Below are 23476 nucleotides of genomic sequence, written 5' to 3'. Positions count from 1 at the left end.
GGGGAAGAACGTTCCACACGGAAGGAATAGTAAGTGCAAAATCCCCGAGGCAGGAGTGTGCCTGGCATATTGAAGAAATGGCAAGAAGGCTGGTGTGGCTGCAGTGGGGCCAGTGAGTGCGGTAGTGACGTCGTCAGACAGATCCGGAAGCAGGACCATGTTGGGCTTTGGAAGGCTGTGATGTACTTGGACCTTACACTGCATCAGGTGAAAAGCCGTGTGATGGTTTTGAGCAGAGGAGAGACAACAGTTAAACAAAAGTCACTCTGACTAATGAGATCAGACAAAGGAGACAAGAGTAGAATCAGGAGACCAATTAGGAGACAATTACAAGGATTCAGAGGTGATGGTGCCTTGAGCCAGCTTGGTAGTAGGAGCAGATGAGAAAGGGTTGTATTCTGGATATATTTTGTAGGTAGAGCTAATAGGACTTGTTGACAGATGCAATGAAGGTATGAAAGAAAGGGAGGAGTTAAGGGTGACTCTGAAGTTGTTGGAAGGCTGGAGCTGCCTTGAGCTCCATGCCCTCCCAGGTAGTAGAACATGGGGCAGCAGTTTTGGACATGCCAGGATTGAGGGGCTGGTTAGACACCAAGTGAGGATGAGCGAGCTTGAGTTCTGGCTGGATGTAAACAATCTGACGGTGTTTGGAGCCAGGACACTGGAGGAGACGCCCACTGGGGTGAATGCAGGTAGAGCAGGGGCAGCCAGGGACAGAGCCCTGGGGCACTGCAAAGCTAAGAATTCACCAAAGCGTCCCACCCTCCTTTTTTAAACCTAATTTCCTAGGCTGTATTTAACAAATCTTGTTATTTTCAGTTCTATAAACCTCCTATATTCTTCTTAGAACAAGTCAAATACATTGAAACCAGTGCTGTAGCAGTGACCTCACGTCATCCACTTAAGAAATCCTTATTGAGAGCCCGTTATGCGTGGGCTTTAGGAGCTGGGGATAACCAGCCAGCCTCTGGCCCCGAGAAGCTTCTGTCACCGTTGAGGAAAATGACACAACTTGACATGGAAGTAAACACACCAGATAAATTCAAATTGCAGCAGGGGCTGTGAAGAAACTAGAATGGATAAAGGAGGAGAAGGTAATTCAGGACAGGAACGGTGGTTTCACTGAGGACATGTTCTTTGAACTGAAACCAAGGTGATGGAAGGAGGCACTCCATGTTTGGAGGAGGAAGGAGAGTTCCAGGCCGAGGGAGCAGCCAGTGTCAGGACCTGAGATGGGAACGAGCTAGGCTACCTTGGGATGACAGAAAGTAGAGAGCTGGTGTGGCGGGGATGCAGTGAAAGGGGGGAGCCGTGTAGGGGACAAGGTCAGAGAGGTGGGCAAGGGGCTGGGCGGTCCAGGTTGAGTCTTGCTGGCCTGGCAAGAACATTGGGTTTTATTTCCCAGCAGGCGAGTGGTGGTGGCCTGTGGTTCATCCTGACTACTGAGTGCAGCACGGCCTGTAGAGAAGCAGGGAGACTGGCATGGCCGGGGGCGGGGCGATGGGGCGTGTCACAGGGAATGAAGACAGAAATGGTACAAGTGGGGGAGGGGCTCTGGTGTCGTTTGAAGGCATGGCTGACGGACGGCATGAAGGAGGAGGAAAGTCAGGGATGACTCCTAGGTTTTGGCTTGAGCAACTGAATGGATGTTGGCACAGGTTACAAGATGGGGCAAACTGGAAGAGGGCCAGGCTGGGGGGAGAAATGAAGAGTTCCACTATGACTCTGACTGTGAGATGACGTTAAATTTGAGATGCCTGTTAGCCGCTTTGCAATTCTGCATGTTGTCTACAAAGGAAGTCACACATTCATTCAGTTAATATTTGTTGAATGAGTGAACGCCAACCCTTTTTGGATGAGGGAGGCCAGGCTGGGAGTTAAAGATTGGCGATTAGCGTCAGTGATGATGCTAACATAATACCTTAGGAAGCAGTGTCACCGATGTCATTGTGACCAGTCATCTGGGAACGATGATCTCTCTTCATAGGTGAAGGATCTATGTCAGAGTCTGCAGGACCAATGTGCCCACCCCAGGGGCAGATCCAGACCCTGTACCTGTGCTTTTTCCACTATCCCATACCGCAGGCCCCCGAGAGAGCTGTCACAGAACGTCCCACATGCTGTGGAAACAGCCGTGGCCCTTGGGCACATGGTGGGTAACTCTGGCCAGTCAGAAGCTGCGGACCCAGTTCCAGCCTGAAGTGGTCAGGGCCATCAGTAGGCAGCACAAAGCCGGCCAGGGCTTCCAAACAGGCCTGACCCAGCTCTGTGACAAGAGCAATGTGTCACCCTCAGGCAAGTCTCCTCTCCTTGTCTCTGAGTCAGAAACATCGTGGGGGAAGGTTGGCTCAGGCTTCGGGAATGGAATCCAGGCCAGGTTTCTTCTGCAGGAGCCAGGCCTCTTCTCTAGGCAGTTGGCTTCGCTGGAGTTAACTAATGAGGGGGCAGGAGGGGTGGGCATGGCCCCTTGTCCAAGACTATAGCCTCTCATGTCCCCGTTTCCAAATTTACAATCTCACAACCCAGTTTGGCATTCCCTTTAAGAAAATTTATTTTTGTAAATGTTCACGTCAAAGGTAGAAATATAGATATTTACTTTGCAGATGAAAGTGATATATATTAAATAATAACTGTAACGAGTCTCAAATTTAAGCATAACAATCAGTGGGGAGAAGAGGTGCTATCTTAGTTCACTTGGGCTGCAATAACAAAATACCACATAGCTGGTAGCTTATAAACACCATAAATTTATTTCTCATGGTTCTGGAGGCTGGGAAGGGAAGTCCAAGATCAAGGTGTCAGCATGGTCATGTTCTGTTGAGCGCTCTCTTCCTGGTTCATAGCTGGTACCTTCTCTCTGTCTTCACATGGTAGAAGGGGCTAGGGATCCCTCTGGAACCTCTTTTATAAAGGCACTAATCCCAGTCATGAGGCTCCACCCTCATGACCTAAGCACCTCCCAAAGGCCCCACCTCCTAATACCATCACATTTGGGGGTTAGGATTTCAACATATGAATTTGGGGGGACACAAACATTCTAACCATAGCAGACAGTATTGTGAAGTGATTAAGAGTTTGAAATCTGAAGCCAGACTGCCTGCATTTGACTCCAGACTCTATTACTAACTAGTTATGTGCCTTTGGGAAAGTTTCTTCATCTCTTTGTACCTCAGTTTATTCATCTGTAAGATGGGGGTAATAAGAGTACCCAATCATAGATTGTACTGAGGAATAAATGAGTTAATTAATGTCAAGTACTTGGAATAGTGCCTGCACATAGTATTCTATAGGTAAAAGCTATTATTAATAATAGTATTGTTTTTATAGCTAGATGACTTGTTAAAAATGCCAAGTCCAAAGTCATACACATAGAGTTTCTGTTTCAGTGAACCCCACTGAATTTTTGTGAATTTTTCACAAGCACTACAAGAGATTTTTGATGCAACGGGAACCAAGTGACACTTTGAGAAACCCTGGACTATAAGACAAACATGGGCATCCAGGAACAGGGAGAGAGAAAAATGGGAGTAAAGAATAATGTACTCTTCCCTGATTCATAATTTCATACTCTTCAGTGTGCTGTGTTTAGAAAAGAAGCCACTGAGCTCTTGCAATGGACACAAAGAGAGTAATTTAACAGTACTATTGATTTTTCCCTATTACTTTCTTTTGATATATCTCCCACTACCAGATTCTTTAATTGAGATATAATTCACATACCATAAAATTCAACATTTTAAAGTGTGCAATTCAGCGTTGTTTAGTATATTGGCAAAGTTGTGCAATCGTCTCCACTACCTAATTCCAGAATATTTTCATCACTATCCACCGAGAAAGAAAAATATACCCATTACAGTCACTCCCCAGTCTCTTCTCCTCCCAGCCCCTGGCAACCACTAATCTCCTTTTTGTTTCTATGGATTTGCCTCTTCTGGACATTTCATGTAGATGGAATCTCACAATATATGGCCTATAGGCTTCTTTCATTTAGCCTGCTTTCAAGGCTCATCCATTTTGTAGCATGTATCAGTAGTTTTGTGGGTTTTTTTCCTAGCTAAGTAACCGTCTATTGTATGGGTATATCACATTGAGTTTACCCGTTCATCAGTCGATAGGCATTTAGGTTGTTTCACTTTTCTGGCTATTATGAACCATGCCGTAATGAAATTTGTGTACACATATTTGTGTAGACTGATGCTTTCATTTCTCTCGAGTATATACCTAGGAGTAGAGTTGCCTGGTCCATATGGTAACTCAATGTCAGATTTTTTTAAGAACTGTTTTCCGAAGCAACTTCATCATTTTACACTCCCACTAGCAATGTGTGAGAGTTTCAATTTCTCCACATCTTCACCAATACTTTTCTGTATAATGTCTCTTTTATTTTAGCCATCCTAGTGTGTGTGAAGTGGTATCTCATTGTGGTGTTGATTTGTATTTTCCTAATGATGTTGAGCACCTTTTCATCTGTCACTTTCTGGTCCTGCCAGGTTTTGGGTCCCCAGGCTGGGGCTAACAGGACATGATGGCATTTACAACAGTGCTGTTGACTCCTTCCTATCAAGCCTAAAGAGGGGCATATTTTATCAGAGTATGAGCAAAATCTAGGCTCTTTCTGCAACAGATGTGGTTTTTGCCTGAGAGCATAGCAAAGGAAATTAACAGCAAAAAAAGTTTTAAAATGATTGATATTTCACAAACTGAGTAGCTAAAGAAAATAAACTAACATAAATAAGGTATAGGAGAAACTCTATTGGAAGAAATTTTATTATTTAAATACTTTCTAGAAAGATATTTACTTGCAGTGAAACCCACTGGCCTGCCTTACCCTCCTGTACATGATGAGTGGCACCACTGTCCCTGTGGACAAATGTCACCTGCCATTTCAGTAAACAAAGGTTGTTGCGGCCATAAAGGCATCAGCCACTGCAGCTGACCCAATAGTGCATTCTGAGGGGAATTTCAGATGGAGAAAAACTGGATACTGGCCCTAGTTAAGATGCATATGGAAGGAATAATTTCAATGAGCCCAGACTTTTGTATCTTCTCATACACAGAAAAGCACTAAAATCATTAACTTGAGATGTCTGGGGTTTTTTGTGATTAGCAGTAATCTTTTTTTTTTTTTTTTGCGGTACGCGGGCCTCTCACTGTTGTGGCCTCTCCCGTTGCGGAGCACAGGCTCCGGATACGCAGGCTCAGCGGCCATGGCTCACGGGCCCAGCCGCTCCGCGGCATTTGGGATCTTCCCGGACCGGGGCACGAACCCGTGACGCCTGCATCAGCAGGCAGACTCTCAACCACTGCGCCACCAGGGAAGCCCAGCAGTAATCTTTTGATGTTCGACTACACAGGGATTTTGTTTGTTTGTTTGTTTGTTTTTGTTTTTGTTTCTAGCAAAAACTCCTATATATCCTGGCTCCTCCCTTACCTCTTTGGAACAGTCCCTCAGGGCTATCTGAGAGGCTGCCATCCCGGGCTATAGTTCTCAGTAATGCCCCAGATAGAACATAATTGTCAACTTTTAGGTCGGACATTATTTTTCAGTTGACACCCCGGACATCCAGTGACCCCGTAATATGAAAAAATAAACAGGCATTTTCTTGGAACTAGGAGTTAAACTTCCTTCAGAGAGATCTCATGATCTAACCCACCCACAGGATGTTTCCTGACTGCTGAGGGGTTTATGTAGAGTCCTCAGTTTCTCAATCATAAGAATTTCTAAGTGTTCCCAGTCTGCAGTCCGGGGATTAGAAGGCTAAATTCCTGGGGGCCTGGAAAGGGGAGTATATCACTAAGAATCTCTAAGCCTAAACTTGACGGGAAATGGATTCGATTTTCACTTATGGTGCAAACCAAGAATTCCCTAAAAATGAGATGGCAAATCCAGTGGGACTCCTACCGAGAATATTCTGGGAGGTTCCAGAACCTTTGTCCTTGCTTGGGAAATTCGGTTCTAAACTTAAATGTCCCCTCTCCAGGCACATTCTGTCATCCTGTGAGTGTCATGATGCATCACTCTGCTTTTTAGAGCTTATAGTAGTAGAAATCTCAAACCAAGGCAGATTTTTAAAAAAAGAAGTTTGCAGTTGTTTACACAAAATTCTGTTCTCTGAGGGAGTTGTGTCAAAACCTGAGTGTTAGAACATCTTTGCCACTCTGGAAAGCAGCTAACTGGAGAGACAATAAGAGAAGAAAGGAGGGCCAGTGACAGCTGCTGTAGGCGGCATTTGTATATTTTTTAAAAGGTCCAGCCTTTACCACTTAGTGGCTATGTGGTTTGGGAAAATTACTTTCTATGAACCTCCATTTCTTCCTCTGAGAAACCAAGATAAGGCTACTTACCTCAAAAGGGTCATTTGAGACATACATGAACAATGAAGAGAGCACTTGCATTGTTTTGTTTTTCTCCTCAAACTTTTCCCAGACCCCACCCCCAAACCAGGGAATAATTCCAGGCATTCAGAAGGTATTCTATAAAAATTTTCTTAGATGAAACAAATCCAGTTTTCTGGTTGAATAAAATATTGAATAGATGAGTGCATTTGGTCGTTTAACAAATATTTACTGGGTGCCTCTTATGTTCCAGAGACTGTTCTACGTACTGAAGAGATAGCTGTGAACAAAACAGACAAAAACCCATGCCCTCATGGAGCTTCCATGCTAGAAAGGAGAGAGAGACTCTAAATAATGAATCAGGAAAACGAAATGGATGTTAACTAGAGGTGAACGTTATAGACAAAAATAAACCAGGGGAGGAGAATGCAGAGTGGCAGGAGTGAGGTGAGGCTAGAGATGGGTCAGGGTATTCTCTCTCTCTCTCTTTTTTTTTTTTTTTTAGATACTTAAAAGTTATTGAAGTGTAGCATACACATAGAAAAGTCATGAGTGTACAATTCAGTGGGTTATTGCAAGGTGAAAATATGTGTGCCCAACATATACAATATAACCAGAACCTCAGAAGGCTTCCTTAAGATACTTCTCAATCACTCCTCCTTCCCTCTTCCCTAAAGGTCAGTACTAGTTTGATCTCTAATAAAATAGATTAGCTTTGCCTGTCTTTAAACTCTAGATAGTGGAATCGTCAGAGGGTCGGGGTATTCTTGAGGGCTCCACTTTACAGTTCCAAAGGCTGGATTCTTTGGGGGTGAGTTAGCCTTCCAGGGCTCATTTCTAAAGAGGCGTCATCTTCCAGCTCAGTGGTCACTCTGGCCCCAGGCGCCCAGCAGACGGGCTCAGGATCGAAAGCTAGGCAGCAGTTGTGAGGATGAGTACCGACCAGATGGGCACATGGAAGGAGACTCTGGGGCAGTGCTCATTGCCCCAGGGAATTAGATCACATTGGGAAAGATTCTCCACCTTGGCTCTGTCTAAAATGTCCTGCGCTGTGTTTCCTTAAACAGCACTGGACAGAGACCAGTTTCTCACACTTCAAAGCCCTTCCCTGTTTGCATTGCACAAGTGACACATTCCTGTCCAAAATCATCCAGACAAACAGCTGCTAATTTCCTAGCAACACTGCCCTAGCCATTCTTGTATGGAATGGAATTAATCCTGGCATAGAAATAGAAGTTTATATTTCAGAAAAAAAACCTTTCAAAATTCCTTCTCCCTGTCTGCCCTAATCCATCCCCAGGGACCATCTTGGACCAAGCTCAGCAGGGAGTTCCCTCAGCAGTTCGAAAGCCCTGACTGTGTGATAGCTTTGTCGGGAGGACTCACAGAAATGCTAGTATTCACAACACTCGCATTTGTGTAGAGCCACCATGGGCTGTTTCTTGACTTCACGGAATCATCAGTTTCTCCCTTATGACAAGTTTAATAGGAAGTCTGAGCAAGCCTACAGAAAGTGATTTAGAATCACATAATGTCAGGGTAGAAAGGCCTTACCCAACTGTCTGGTGGAGGACGGAAAGTAGGTTGTATCCTGCACTTGTTCCAATGCTTGGTGTTGGCTCCCTGTAGCATGTCTGTGAAGGAGTCTCAGGCAGCTGGGTGGGAAAGGAAGTGATGGGTGATCGATTAGCAATGTCTGGCGTGGATGAGATGCGGTAAAGGAGCGCGCCCCTTGGGTATTTACCATGCCTGATCTAGGGCCGGCTTCTCATTTTACAAATGAGGGAACTGAAATTCAGAGAGTTGAGGTGCCCCCATCAAGACTGTACCCCAGTGAGAAGCAGAACTGGACTCCGAATCCAGCCCTTTAGCTTTCCATCTGGGTATGTTTTTCAACACCAACTCTTTTGCTTTCTATCATAAGGTCTGAAGAGGGCTGGTTTAGTGAGGCAAGGAGAGACCAGGGAGCTGGCTGGCTCTATCTAATGCCTGACACACGGCTCACGGGAATCAGCTGCTCTGGTGGTCTCTGCCTGGTTCCTGCTCCCTATCTCCCCTCCCAGCAGGACTGCATGCCTCAAGCTATTGTGGACCCAGAAGGAAGAACGAGGGGTCCTCCCAATGTAGAAATCTACAGTGATGCCCACGGGCCTGAATTCCTGATCCGGAGCCTGAAGTTATTCCCTTCTCCCTGTAATTACAGTATATTGCCCTCATCGTTCTTACCATCCCAGTTTGGGTGGGCTTAAACTTCTAATGGTATGCACAGAAATGCTTTTATTTTTCGCTCAGAGTAATATTGACACAAATTGCATTTACTTCTATTTTAAAACTTAGCCTTGCTGGCTAAGAATAACTGATTTATTTGGTGAGAAAAGACATTTGTATGTGGATGTCACTAGAAGGGAAAAGGGACCACAGAGGTTTTTTTTGTTGTTGTTTGTTTTCATTTTAACTTATCAAGAGAAAAGCTTTCTTTTAAAAATAAAATAAAATAATCCCTGGCTCAACTGATAATATTTGCCTTTTCTTTTGGCCCAGGACCTGGTCTTACGCCAAGCTCCATGTTGGTCGTTACCTCCTCCTGAAATGCTCTGCCTTCTCGCCTGGCAAACGTTGTTCTCCCCTTTTGTGTCTAAAGTTCTCCTTTTCCTAGGGGTAAGAAGAAAAAAAATTATTTAGTTCAATAAACACTTACCGAGCACCTTCAGTGTGTCAGGTACTGTACTCGGCACTCAGGACTCAAAAATGAAGACACTAAGCCCCCTGCCCTTGGGAAATTTACCTGGAACTTGGAATGAGACAGAGAAACACAATGCTGAGCCTTGTGCCCTGTTATCTCGTTTCATCTTCACCCTAAATGTACTCTTCTGGTGGTCACGGGCTGTGTCTCTTGTTCTCCACTCTGTCCTCAGCACCAAGCACAGAGCCTGGCACATGGTGCTGGGAAAGACTATAACTCATTGAATAACTGTCCTTAAAACCACCCTAAAATGCAGGCGTTTTTCCCCTTTTACAGAGAAAGAACTGAAGTTGACAGAGGCTAAGTAACCCCTCCTAAGGTCTCCTAGGAGTGATGACTTTGGTCATTTGTTTCCAAACCCTTGGCTTTTTCCTCCCTTATACTACCCCACACTACACTTTTCTAGACCCAGTTTTCTCATCTGTAAATTCAGAGGAGCAGACTGGATGATTCTACGATCCCTCCAAGCTCTAAATTTCATAGCCAATGACCAAAGCTGGTACTAGAATGCATATACTCATTTTCTCCGAGAGGGTTTTTATGTGTTGTTCTTTTTAACATGCATTTCTTTTGCCCTTATTATACCACCAGCTCTTGGATCTTAATATTTCATTTTATAACCTATTTGTAGCACCCTCAGATCTATGTTTGATGCTCAAAGACTTCTCATTTTTTAAAGTTCGTGACTCCCTATAAACCTGCCTTATCTATGCTAAGGAAACCATACACGCTTCACTTCCCAACACCAGATGTTTTTTTCGCCTGTTTTGTCTCAGAAACAGCAGCAAGATTTGAGTGCTCTGTAACAGGCCTCAAAGAATCTCATGCCTTAGGATGCAGAAAATATTTATTGAAAATGACGATTCCTGATTTTGTAGGGAAAAACACAGACTTCAAAATTTTGTGGGATCATAAAAAATCCATTGCATTTTTATACACTAACAGTGAAAAATCAAAAATGAAATTAAGAAACAATTCTAGTTATAATAGCATCAAAAAGAATAAAATACTCAGGAACAAGTTAGCAAAAGAAGTGCAAGACTGACAATTTTAAAACATTGTTGAAGAAAATTGAAGATCTAAATACATGGAAAGACATCCCATGTTTGTGAACTGGATTAATACTGTTAAGATGGTCACACTTCCCAAATTGATTTACAGATCCAACACAATCCCTAGCAACAACCCACCTGGCTTTTTTTTACAGAAATTGATGAACATACTAAAACTAATATGGAAATGCAAGGGACCCAGGATACCCAAAACAATCTTGAAAAAGAAGGGCAAAGTTAGAAGACATACTTCATGATTTCAAAACTGCAAAGCTATAGTAATAAAGACAGTGTAGTACTAGAATAAGGATAGACATATAGATTCGTGGAATAGAATTGAAGGTATAGAAGTAAACTCTTACATTTACGGCCAATTGATTTGGACAAGGATGTCAAGACAATTCAATAGGGGAAAGAGTAGTCTTTTTTTTTTTTATTTTAGAATTTTATTTTATTTATTTGTTTATACAGCAGGTCCTTGTTAGTCATCAATTTTATACACATCAGTGTATACATGTCAATCCCAATCGCCCAATTCATCACACCACCATCCCCACCCCCCACTGCTTTCCCCGCTTTGTGTCCATACGTTTGTTCTCTACATCTGTGTCTCTATTTCTGCCCTGCAAACCGGTTCATCTGTACCATTTTTCTACGTTCCACATACATGCCTTAATATACGATATTTTTCTCTTTCTGACTTACTTCACTCTGTATGACAGTCTCTAGATCCATCCACGTCTCTACAAATGACCCAATTTCGTTCCTTTTTATGGCTGAGTAATATTCCATTGTATAAATGTACCACTTCTTCTATATCCATTCATCTGTCAATGGGCATTTAGGTTGCTTCCATGACCTGGCTATTGTAAATAGTGCTGCAATGAACATTGGGGTGCATGTGTCTTTTTGATTTATGGTTTTCTCAGGGTATATGCCCAGTAGTGGGATTGCTGGGTCATATGGTAGTTCTGTTTTTAGTTTTTTAAGGAACCTCCATACTGTTCTCCATAGTGGCTGTATCAATATACATTCCCAACAATAGTGAAAGAGGATTCCCTTTCCTCCACACCCTCTGCAGCATTTGTCGTTTGTAGATTTTCTGATGATGCCCATTCTAACTGGTGTGAGGTGATACCTCATCGTAGTTTTGATTTGCATTGCTCTAATAATTAGTGATGCTGAGCAAGTTTTCATGTGCTTCTTGGCCATCTGTATGTCTTCTTTGGAGAAATGTCTATTTAGGTCTTCTGCCCATTTTTGGATTGGGTTCTTTTCTTTTTTTTTTTTTATTGAGCTGCATGAGCTGTTTATATATTTTGGAGTTTAATCCTTTGTCCGTTGATTCATTTGCAAATATTTTCTCCCATTCTGAAGGTTGTCTTTTCATCTTGTTCGTAGTTTCCTTTGCTTTGCAAAAGCTTTGAAGTTTCATTAGGTCCTATTTCTTGATTTTTGTTTTTATTTCCATTACTCTAGGAGGTGGATCAAAAAAGATCTTGCTGTGATTTATGTCAAAGAGTGTTCTTCCTATGTTTTCCTCTAAGAGTTTTATAGTGTCCGGTCTTACAGTTAGGTCTGTAATCCATTTTGAGTTTATTTTTGTGTATGGTGTTAGAGAGTGTTCTAATTTCATTCTTTTACATGTAGCTGTCCAGTTTTCCCAGCACCACTTATTGAAGAGACTGTCCTTTCTCCCTTGTATATCCTTGCCTCCTTTTTCATAGATTAGTTGACCATAGGTGAGTGGGTTTATCTCTGGGCTTTCTATCCTGTTCCATTGATCTATGTTTCTGTTTTTGTGCCAGTACCATATTGTCTTGATTACTGCCGCTTTGTAGTATAGTCTGAAGTCAGGGAGTCTGATTCCTCCAGCTCCATTTTTTTCCCTCAAGACTGCATTGGCTATTCGGGGTCTTTTGTGTCTCCATACAAATTTTAAGATTTTTTGTTCTCGTTCTCTAAAAAATGCCATTGGTAATTTGATAGGGATTGCATTGAATCTGTAGATTGCTTTGGGTAGTATAGTCATTTTCACAATATTGATTCTTCCAATCCAAGAACATGGTATATCTCTCCATCTGTTTGTGTCATCTTTAATTTCTTTCATCAGTGTCTTATAGTTTTCTGCATACAGGTCTTTTGTCTCCCTAGGTAGGTTTATTCCTAGGTATTTTTTTCTTCTTGTTGCAATGATAAATGGGAATGTTAAAGAATAGTCTTTTAACAAATGGTACTAGGACAAGTGTATATCCACATGCAAGAGAATGAAATTGGACTCCTAGCTCATACCATGTACAAAAATTAACTCAAAATGACCAAAAACCTAAATATAAGAACTAACATTATAAAACTCTTAGAAGGAAACATAGGTGTAAATTTTCATGACCCTGGATTGGGTAATGGTTTCTTATATGTGACACCAATAACACAAGCAACCAAAGGCAAAAAATCAACAAGTCGGACTTCATCAAAATTGAAAACTTTTATGCTTCAAAGACACTATGAATAAAGTAAAAAGACAAGCCAAAGAATGGGAGAAAATATTTGCAAATCATATATCTGATAAGGGTCTAATATCCAGAACATATAAAACCACAATTTAAAAATAGGCCAAGGATTTGAATAGACATGTCTCATAAGACGATACATAAATGTTCAATACGCACATGAAAAGATCTTCAACATCATTAGTCATTAGGGAAATATAATCAAAACTATAATAAGATGCCACTTCATGCACATTAGGATGACAATAATAAAAATGACAATAACAAGAATAATGAGGACGAGGGAGATTGGAACCCTCCTTCATTGGTGGTGGGAATGTAAAATAGTGCAGTTCCTTTGAAAAACAGTTTAGCAGTTCCTCAGAAAGTTCAACACAGAGTTACCATATGACCCAGCAATTCCACTCCTAGGTGTATATATATGAAAATATTTGATCACACAAACTCTTACACAGGAATGTTCAGAGCACTATTATAGCCAGAAAGTAGAAATAGCCCAAATTTCAATCAACTGATGAATGGATAAGCCAAATATGGTACATCCATGCAATGGAATACTATTTGGCAATAAAAAAGGTGAAATATTGATTCATGCTACAACATAGATGAACCTTGAAAACATTATGGCAAGTGAAAGAAGCCAGTCACAAAAGAGCACATATTATATGATTTCATTTATAATTACTGTACAGAATAGACAAATCTACAGAAACAGAAAAGAGAATAGTGTTTGCCAGGGGCTGGGGAAGTGAGGAATGGGGGTGACTGGTAACGGGTACACGTTTTTGCAGGGGAGTGGTGAAGAAAAGATTCTGGAAATGAATCGTGGTAATAGTCGTACAACTTTGTGAATACACTAAAAACTACTGAATTTTACACTTTAAAGGGGTGAATATTATAAAATATAAATTATATCTCAATAAAGCTGTTTAAATTTTATGGGACCAAAGAAATTCAATAGGGAAATGAGAGGCTAATGGAGAAACCCGGGCTAGCCCCCATTCTTAGCACCCAGAAGGCTCCCACCACCACTGTGGCAACAGTCACAGCCACAGAAATAAACCTGCATGGATCCTTAAAGGTTGTCTTGTCTACTTAGCTATTGATTCTTCAACCGCCTCTATAATATTCCCACCAGGTGATCATCTAGCCTATGCTTGACTAGGCTCTTTTTCTTCCTCTCCAAGCATTTGTTGAATACGTACTATGTGCCCAGCTCTGAGCTAAGCACTGCGAATATACTTTGCAATGTTGTCTCTTTAATGTAATAAACATTTATTTGAATATTGTAATGTGTAAGACATTTTACTGGTTTATATTCCTTTGTGTTTATTGATACCTGTTTTAGTTTGGGTTCTCCCAGAAGAAGACCCTGAGGCAAAGATTCAAGTGGAAATAGTTTATTTGGGACGTAGAGGTAGCACTCAAAGGGAAGTGGGAAAGAGATCCAGGGAAGGAAAGGAAGCCAAGTAGTCAGCTACCACAGTGAGCCACTAAAGCTTAATCCTGAGGGGAAACTCTGAGACAAGGTGTAAAACACATGCCTGAAAACGTATTCCACCCAAGGGCCAGGGAGCTGGGATATTCATGTGCTAAATTCAGAGACCCTGGTTGAGCGCTCACGCTGGAGATGTGTTACTTCTTAGCATCCCTGGCTGCTGAAGGAAGCACGGATTATGCAGCCCTCCCCAGATCTAAATTGGGAGGGGGGAGAACCCTCAGGCACAAATGCAGATTCTAGCAATTGGTGTTTGGCAGGACCTGTGGTCCCTGGGGATCCAGGTGGGACACTGACAGCATCAGCTACAATACCTTCCTCCTTCCACACCCTGGGGATGGTGTACAGGAATACACAAAATGCCACAAATTAGGTAAATGTGAAGAGAAATAAGATGTAAAGGAAAAGAAGCCTTTCTGGTGAGGGCACGAATATCCTAGTAGACTCAGAAAACAGGTGATATTTCTCAGCGTATCCTTTGTTAAACTCTGGCTCTCCAAAAATACAGCCAAAACTACCTTTGGAAAAGGCAAAACTGAGTTGCCTGCTTACCACAAACTTGACAGAGTCTCAGTAGCATCTCAAAGGTGAGAAGTTTGGTGGGTCTGAGGTCTAGTTTAAAGCAAGTCTTTCCGTGCAGGAGCCTGATTAGAACTAAGGATCTCAATGTAATAAAGATTAGCGAACACGGAAAGGCGAGGGTTTTGAAGTGAGAGTTCCAGAGTCTTGTTATTGAAAAGTCATGTGTTTGTTTAATGGTTTTGAGGGGGAAGTTCCTGAGGTAAGCAGAGTGATTTGCAAAATTAATCCTCCTGAGTGAGTGTTTTGTGGGATGGGAATTCCCTGCTAATGTTGCAGTAAAACTGTGTGGGCTTCCCTGGTGGCGTAGTGGTTGGGAGTCCGCCTGCCGATGCAGGGGACATGGGTTCGTGCCCCGGTCCGGGAAGATCCCACATGCCGCGGAGCGGCTGGGCCCGTGAGCCATGGCCACTGAGCCTGCACGTCAGGAGGCTGTGCTCCGCAACGGGAGAGGCCACAACAGTGAGAGGCCCGCGTACCGCAAAATATAAAAAAATAAAAAAAAACAAAACTGTGTGGGCCGAAATGGTTTCTGTTCACACCTTCAGTGTGAGCGTATGATGTCACACAGTAAAGCATGATGTAGTGAAAGTAGTTCTCTAGGAAGTCAGTCACATGCAGCCCAGGTGCCGGTAATTCTTACTGAATAGGGAAAAATTGTGCACAGGTTCCATCTTCGAGGAGGAGCAGGATTAGAGGGGGAGTCTTGGCGAGCAGGGGTGTGACAGCTTCTGTGGCTGTCCCCGGGCATGCGGCCCTGGAGCCCCGCCCTTGGGCCCAACGGGCAGGCTGAGAGCTGGGAGTCCCTGTAGAGACATTTCCTAAATGACTCCTCTGCTGGAAATGTACCCCTGCAGCGGATCCTGCCTGCCTGGCTGCCAGGTTGGGCAGCTCTCTCACTGTCGCCAGAAAGGAAGTCACAGCAAGTCTGGCCTCCTGCTCGGCGCCCCCTCCCAGCCCCTGCTTCTCCCTGACTCACCCTGCCGTTGTGGCTGCTGTCCTATTCTCTGTGGATCTGGGCAGGATGCTCTCTGTTAACTTAGCCTGGCGGGATCGCCAAAACCTCAGGGCTGCTCCGCCGCTTCTCTCCAGGGCCACTAATGCCAACGCGTGATGCAGGGCACTGTGTAGCCTCCAGCGTGCTTGTGCCACTGGCCTCATCAGGGGTTCGCTGCGCCCCTAGCAGGCAGGCGGGCGGGATCATGCTGTTCTCCCTCCTGACAGAAGGAACTGAGGCTCAAGGTCAAGTCAGTGAAAGAACCAGGCTAGCAACCGGGTCTTCTGACCTAGTGCAGAGTTCTTTCTGGGGTGGGAAACGTCCACGTATACTCATCTCTAAAACAATTGTGACAAAATCGTCACGTAGGGCTATGGTTCCACATCCAAATGAGAGAAACGGGTCTCTCTAGTCGGAAACACAGCTGCATTTGACTGCTATCTACACAGCCTTGCTATTCAAGCATTTACAAATACAGGTGATTATTTTTTCCAGGATGATAGTAATAATACTCATTACAGAAAATGTGCTTAGAGAGTGGATTTCTGTGCTTCAGGAGGAAAACCTTTGGTCCATTTTTTGGAGAAGATGACCTCATCTTAAATGAATGAATGCTCCTGGGGGAAGGCTGGGTCACGGTCCCGATGGTTTTGTATTTCTAACGGAGGACTGGGCCCTTCTTACTCTCCAGGAGAGTAAATAAGTCCTTATGTTCCTAAGGGCTTAACGGAACATTGTGTCCTTTCCAACAAGCTGCTAAGGCTTATTGTGCAAGAAAAGAAAAAGAACAAGAACTTTTGTGTAAAAGACCTGGGGATGGTGGGCACTGCTCCAGGGGGAAGGGGGTCACTAATGGATGGCTCAGCGGACAGACTCCATAGATGAGGGTGGTCTGAATCTGGACTCGTGTCCTCAAAATGCCTGATGACAGGACAGGGGAAAGAGCATTAGCGGGAAAGTTCTGATGTCCAGGGGCTGCGCTGGACCAGAAGGGCCAACCTAAGCTGCTGGGCCCATTAATAAGAGAAGGGCCCCCGACCTTAGAGTGCCTGACTGATAGATCGACGTGTGAGGGAGTGAAGCTTTACAAAGCCTGCTCTTCACACCTCCCCCAGCCCAGGACACCTGTAAGTCTCGGGAACCTGGTCCTGGCTTGGGGTGGATTCTCATTTCTGTATTTGGAGGCCAAACAAGAATGGCTAGTGGAGCCTGAGCAGGGAGGGGAGGGGAACAGACACCGGTGTTGAAACATATGGAAAGTCGTAAGGATTTCACACCCTTCCCCATCCCAGCATGCGGAGTTCATAGTGCTGGGCTCTGGAGAGCCTTCCACCCTAAGCCCTCCCTGAACATCAGGAGGAGTTGACTCCAACTCTTTCTCCAACACTGTCTGTAGCACCTGTGCAAATGCAGGTTTTAGCCAGAACATTCCGCCCTAAGAGAAAGGTAAGCCTCGGCACTCAGGAGTGCCGGTGACAGCGCCCTTCACCACCTTTCTTCTTCCCTAAGTCAGCAGCATCTTGCAGCTCCTGAAACTGGTGAAGGATGCCTGGGATTTTGCAGTCCAGAACCTTGCAACAGAAGATGCTTATCAGTGGAAAGGGTAAGTCCAGGTGTCAGTAGAGCAGCGAGTGCAGCAAGGGGTGCCGAGCCCCTTACCGCCGGGGTGCGTGCAGGGCACGTGTTCCTGCTGTTGCCCCTGCTTGGAGTCTCATTGGGATGGGACGGCTTTGGTGTGACCCTCCAGACATGAAGAAAGTCCGGCCATCTCTTGGCTACTGCCTCTCTAGTTCACAGAACCCCTGTGAGGCAGGTGATGGAATGTGATTGAATCTTGGCTTGTGTATTGTGAGGATTACATGCATTTTTGTTTAATTAAATTGAATTCAATAATGTGTAAGCTACATGTGGGAGGGGAATACAGGCCACCAAAGCTGTCCACGTCCTGATCCCCAGAACCTGTGACTGTGTTAGGTTGCATGGCAAAGGGGAATCAGGATTACAGATGAAATGACTATGGTTGCTAACCAAATGCCTTTAAGATCAGGAGATAATCCTGGATTATCCAGGTGAGCCCGATATGATAACAAGGTCCTCAAAAGTGGAGGAGGGAGGCAAGAGAGGAGGTTGAAGCGGTGCGTTGTGGGCACTCAGTGTACCCCTGCCGAAACCTTGATTCCAGCCCAAGGAGACCCATGTTGGACCTCTTACCTACAGAACTGTAAGGTGATAAAGTTGTGTTGTATTAGCCTCTAAGTCTGTGGTGATTTGTTACAGCAGCCGTAGGAAACTAATACACTGTGTAGTGACACATCTTCAAGAAATAGCTCTCCAGGCATTGAGGGATGTTTCAGAGTTTTCAGATCTCTGCCTCAAACACGGAAACCACTCTTGCTCCATTTTCTAGCTTTCTCGGGATCTTGTGTTTCAAGAAGAAAGTATGTTCTTAAAGTTCCTAGAATTCATGGCTGCAAAAACAGTTTGAGGCATCTCAGCTAAGTGGGGAACAAGTGTGAGAAGGTATTCTTTTCCCCAGTCACCACCTCTGCCCATCCTGTACTGATGTCTTAAGGAGATTCCATAACTCACTGGTCACACTCAGCGTCCAGCCCAGTCAGAGTCAATTCAAATCTCCCCTTTCCTGTCTCAATGGGATAGTCAGGCTTCAGCTCAGGACTTGAAGTAGGATGGTGTGTGTAGTCTGCCCTCTCTTTCTTCACCTTCCCTTTCAGGGTCAATTTGCTCTAGGTTGGGGGTGGGGGTGGACAGGGAAGAAGATGGGGGAGAATCAGGGCGATGTCACATGACTGGTCATCTAACTGTGCTGGGAGGGTGGTGTTAGTCTTGTCTTGGCTCGGTCGGGGTGCACATGATACTGGAAATTTGCGCTGGTGTGCTGGTCTCCACATAAATGGGGGCAAGGTTTTCTCTGGGCCCTGTCCAGTCACACCCCTGAACTGAGCCCACCTTAGGACATCTGTATCTCCTTTTGGCCATCATTGGTCTGTGTCTTTACCCTCCTCTCCGGGTGGGTATTGCCTCTCTTGGCCCGCTGGTTCATTGACTCATTGCCAAGCAGCTACCAGAAAGCCCCCTCCCACCTCTACCCATGCTAATCCTTCAGGCCTCTGCCTTCAGAAACCTCCAGGCACACATGCTGGGCCCCCCAAGAACTTTCCCAGTTTCACCACATTCTGTCCCACTCACATGGCCCCCTCGGTCTTCCAGCACATCCAACTCTCCACGTCGCTTTGGGGAGGAAGTAACCTCTCCCTGTGAACACTGCACTGGTGAAAACTTGTCCTTTCTGTCTTCCCTTCCCTGGTTCCCTGCTTATGTTGCGGGGGGAGCCAGGTGAAGGTTGGGAAGCCAGCAGGGCCGGTTCTGAAGCCTCTTATGAAGCCTGAGTGAGTGGTCTGGCCCCTCCTTAGAATGAGGTCCCTACGGCTCCTGTTGCCAAACTGCAATGTGGGCCTCCTTTTTCGTTCAACTTTCCACTCCAGCTGCTTTTCAAAACTCTCATCTTCTGGCGATGCCTTTTCTAGCAGTCTTCTTGGTCAGTTTTAACAACCACTCTAACTAGCAAGATAGACGACTTGAAATAAAATTCTCTGTGAGAAAGGTCTGTAAGAATTAGGTTTCGGGTGTATAAAGATGGAAAAAGCCCAGCCCTATCCAGGTAGAAATAGGAAAGGACTGAAGAGTTGTTCTAAATACAATAAAATAGCAGCTGGTGGAGAAAAGCCAAACCTTTGAGCTTTAGGCACTCCCCAGGACACAGCCATTACCTCCTCTGGGCTTCCAGCTGCTAAGGAACTGGCTTTGAGAGAGGAGCCACCCTGGGGCTTCCACCTGTGCCTCACCAGTCAGCACTGTCAGTGTAGATGAAAACACATTAACAGGAACGTGTACCGACTCGTACCTGCCTCTTACCCGCCCGTACAGGGCTCTCTCCCAGCGCCCGTCTCCCAGTCCCAGGTGTCTCTGTGTCCCCAGACGATCCCCTACCTGTGGAGACCCCTGGACAGAGCAGTTACTGTGCTGGGCGCCCAACCACAGAGCGAGCGCTCGGTCAGGAAGGAAGATGTACTTTCCCTTGCCTCTACTCTCTCCTGATTAAACAGTGCCTCTGTGATGCAGTTGAAAACTGAGAGAGCTGACAGGATGCTTCGGGGAGCTTCAGCCTGCTCTAGTGTGAGGACGAAGGGGGTTTACACTGGACAGCTCTCTTTGCTGCACGCAGAACCTGGGGAAAGAGGGGAGGGAGTGGCTGCCAGCTCCTCCTAGGTCCCCCTGCCACCTGGCAGCCCCCCGGCCGTGCCGCCCAGGAGCGGCATCACAGACTCCACCACCTGGAGGGCTGCTGACCATGTGCCCAGATGTTCAGACAAACACACACTCAGCCTCCTTCCCCAGCCCTCCCTTCCCGCCAGAGTTTGGGCTGACTTCCCCCAATTCTGATGAGCAGCTCATAAGTACTAACAAACTCCTTGGCACCCAGAATCCAGGCAGCGTCACTTCCAACATGAATGTGGGCCACGTCTCGGCCCCAGCGCGGTCCCAGGGTTTTCCAGCCCCTGTCGAGCCTGGGTGGCGTGGGATGAGCAGAAAGGCTCATCACCGTGCCCAGGAAGCTGGCTCATTACAGCCTCTCACAGACCCGTTTCTAAGTCACAGAAACTTCCACCTGCCAGATAGACGTGAACACTGACCCCTCCCTGATGCTTGGAATATGGAGCAGGTTCCAGGAGGCCCAAGATCGGACCCTGGTCTCGGAGAACACTTACGTGAGGATGGAAAGCAGGAACCACGAGACATTCCTACCCAGCCTCTGCTCGTCACACTGGAAGATGGTGTGAGACAGGACACTCTGAGCCTGTCCTCAGGCTGTGAGGGACCATGTGTAAGTTTAATTCAAACCTGTTTCCCTGAGCCCTTCTGTGTTTTCATAAAGAAACCTCTCGAGAGAGAGTGGTATGAAACAACACCTCCGTCCCCGATTCCCTACCCCCTGGTGGAGGTGAGAGGCCCACACCCATGGGGCCGCATTTCTCTCCCAGGGTTGGGCTGAGTATTCATTTCACCTTTCCCACGCGCCTGCTGGCTCTCCTCTTGGCGTGCAGCGCTGCTCCAGGCCCGGGCCTGTGGGAACGAGGCAGATGCTGTGAGGCCTCGCCCAGCTCCACTCCCACTCCCGCTTCCTCAGGCCTACACATTCTGGGACTCTGGCTGAGGGATTTCTCTGTCTGTGGAAACTTGCTGGCCTACAGGCTGGGCAGACTTGCCGGAGGTCGGTTCTCTCCACCGGCGACAGAGGGAATTGGCCAACTCGTCCCCCAGCTTCCTCACCCAGGCTGGGGGGTCAAGGCCAGGCAAGGTCTACACCATCTCCTAGAGGTCCCCAGTGGGAATGGGAGCATCTGTCTACACAGTAACCTGCCATCCCATGCACTTTGAATTTGCTTCCTTCTCTCATCAGCCACTTAAATCCACGGTGGGTAGGAAGTGTTAGAAAGAGAGAACATCAGAGGAAAAGTGCCTCCTTTAGGACCCCATCGAGCCCAAATCCAAGAGAAGAGCAGACCTTGGTGAGTACTTTATTCGAGCAGTGGGCTCTCATCCTGTTTTTGGTTAATAATTACATCCGCCTCAGCAGCTGGAGGGTTGCCTGTCGTTTGAGGCCATCAAGGATACAAACTGTGACACCGTCTTCCTTTTCCTAAGGTGCCTGGTACAGGCGCAGCACTTAGTAGCTTCTCAGTACACGCTAAAGTCAGCAGAGCTCACTCCAGGGAGGTTGGAAAGGGCTCTCCAACGACGCCCGGGCGAGAGAGTGGCTCTTGGACTTTCTGTCCATCTAAAGCCACCAATGAACGATAGTTTAAGCATCCTGACATCCCATTTTGCTCTATTACTGGAGCAGTCAGCATGCAGGCTCATGAGTGGATGTAGGGCTCCTTGTGTGAGGACTGTGGGGTCATCTTCAGGAGAAAGAAGCTTGGAGCCTGGCCTCCTTCCAGGGCAGAAGGCCAAGCCCTGAACTGAATATTGCCCTGTCCCCAAAACTGTGACCAGGATGTCCAGGCCTCCTTTAAGTGCTGCTTCTGCAAGGCTCACTCTGGACACTGCTCCCACGACGTAATAATATTTGGTCATAGCATTTATTTATGACACATAATTTATTATGACACAGGGAACTGGGAGGATGTTGAAAAATCCTGATTAGATCTGAGCTTGGGAATAAGCTTTTCTATAACCCTACTGAAAAATTCCCTAACAAGTCAAAGAAGGAAAAAGAAGAAGAAGAGAAAAAAGCCCCTGGTACTTGCAATGAAGACCAGATCATCAAGTCATATTTGTCACCCACAGGTATTAGATCGTTGGTCTCCAGGGACTCCCAGTTACTGCCTTAAGATGTCAGTGTCTGTATACGTTGCCTGGCTAGTAAACTTTGGAGGAATTGATGAACCACTGTGTCTGGGCTTTTCATTTCTTTGGCCTGAGTCATGCCAGGTAAGCTCACCTAACCTTCCCGAGAAATGTGGAGAAATGCGGAGGACATGCAGGCCTGGGAGTGCCATTGCTGGGACCCAGCCAGCCCCCAGATTCTCTAGTTGCAGAGTGGCCTGGCCAACTCACACAGGTAGTGTGCCCTTGTATTCTTGGAAAAAGAAGCATCAGAGTAAAAGGGGCGGGGGAGGGAAGGCTAGAAGGGAATTTTTCCAGGCCCTTCTGCTTAGGAATTAAAAGTTTGCTGGGAAACGGTTCTGATGGCTTTAAATGTTACAGATGATATACTCCAGGGGGAACACAGTCCCCACGGGACGTGGCCCCTGGGAAGTATTTAATATCACCGGCTATTGTGTTTTTCTACAACAAAACTCTACATCCCTTGAGAACAGAGGCTAATTTTCACAGGTCTTTGTTGTCTCCCACAGGGCCTTTCATACATGTGCCCAAGAATGCGTTGATCTACTTTGATCTCCTATTGTGTAAGAAGATTTCCTCCGGGAAAGGACGAGCAGTGAATTCATGAAACTTGGCACGGATTTTGATCTCAATTTATAGATGGGAACACCTATAAAATGAAGAGGGTTGGGCCAGTCTGTGAGGCCAGTTCTAGCTCAAAATCCTGGCATCCTCTAAGATGTGGAAGAGTGAGGTCAGAGGGAGGCGGCCGGCTGCTGGCAGCGCCGGGCAGCTGGGCGCTGGGGCCCAGGGCTCTTCAGAGACCATGTCAGAATTCCCGTTTTGCCATCACCAAGATGTACACCCAAAGGCACATTCCACAGTACTGCCCCTGGGTGTGTAGGCAAATATTGATTTAAATCATTGAATGAGTTAGTATTTGCTGAGAACCTTCTACACACAGTGAGCTGAGGGGCGGTGTCATGAGGGGTACAAAAGGTGACTACATCAGGACCCTTGCCCTCAAGGGGGTCGGGGCCCTGTCTGCAGCAGGCTGTGTGGCCCTGCACACACAGCCACCTCCTTATTTCCTCATCTGTGAAACGAGGGAAATGAAACCAATTTTGCTTGTTATGAGAATTAGAGATAATATAGGTAAAGCTTGTTGGACTACTTCCAGGATCGGATTGTTATTAAGAAATAGGTATTATAGGTCAAGTTCCCAGCACAGTGCCTAACACTTGGTAGGTATTAAATAACTGGTACTGTAAGGGAGCAGAATTTACCACCCCCAAATAGGTCTCTTTGGTATAATGATTATTTTAGGCTGGTTGTTTTTATTTTTTAATTTTT

At 45.6% G+C, this 23476-nt stretch overlaps 1 long non-coding RNA gene across 1 annotated transcript; it reads right to left on the bottom strand.

The window, feature by feature from the left end:
- Positions 1–2756: 2756 nt before the first annotated feature.
- LOC307193898 lies at positions 2757–8988 on the bottom strand. The gene is made up of 4 exons (XR_013830443.1): positions 8915–8988; positions 7891–7991; positions 3128–3182; positions 2757–2861 (listed from the first exon to the last, which is right to left on the bottom strand). It is a non-coding gene; the product is annotated as an uncharacterized lncRNA (long non-coding RNA).
- Between the last annotated feature and the right edge of the window lie 14488 nt (positions 8989–23476).

The sequence above is a fragment of the Stenella coeruleoalba genome (genome assembly GCF_951394435.1).
Source record: "Stenella coeruleoalba genome assembly, chromosome: 1".
Classification (NCBI taxonomy): Eukaryota; Metazoa; Chordata; class Mammalia; order Artiodactyla; family Delphinidae; genus Stenella; species Stenella coeruleoalba.
Note: the sequence above shows the minus strand (reverse complement) of the source record. Positions and strands in the feature narration are given on the sequence as shown.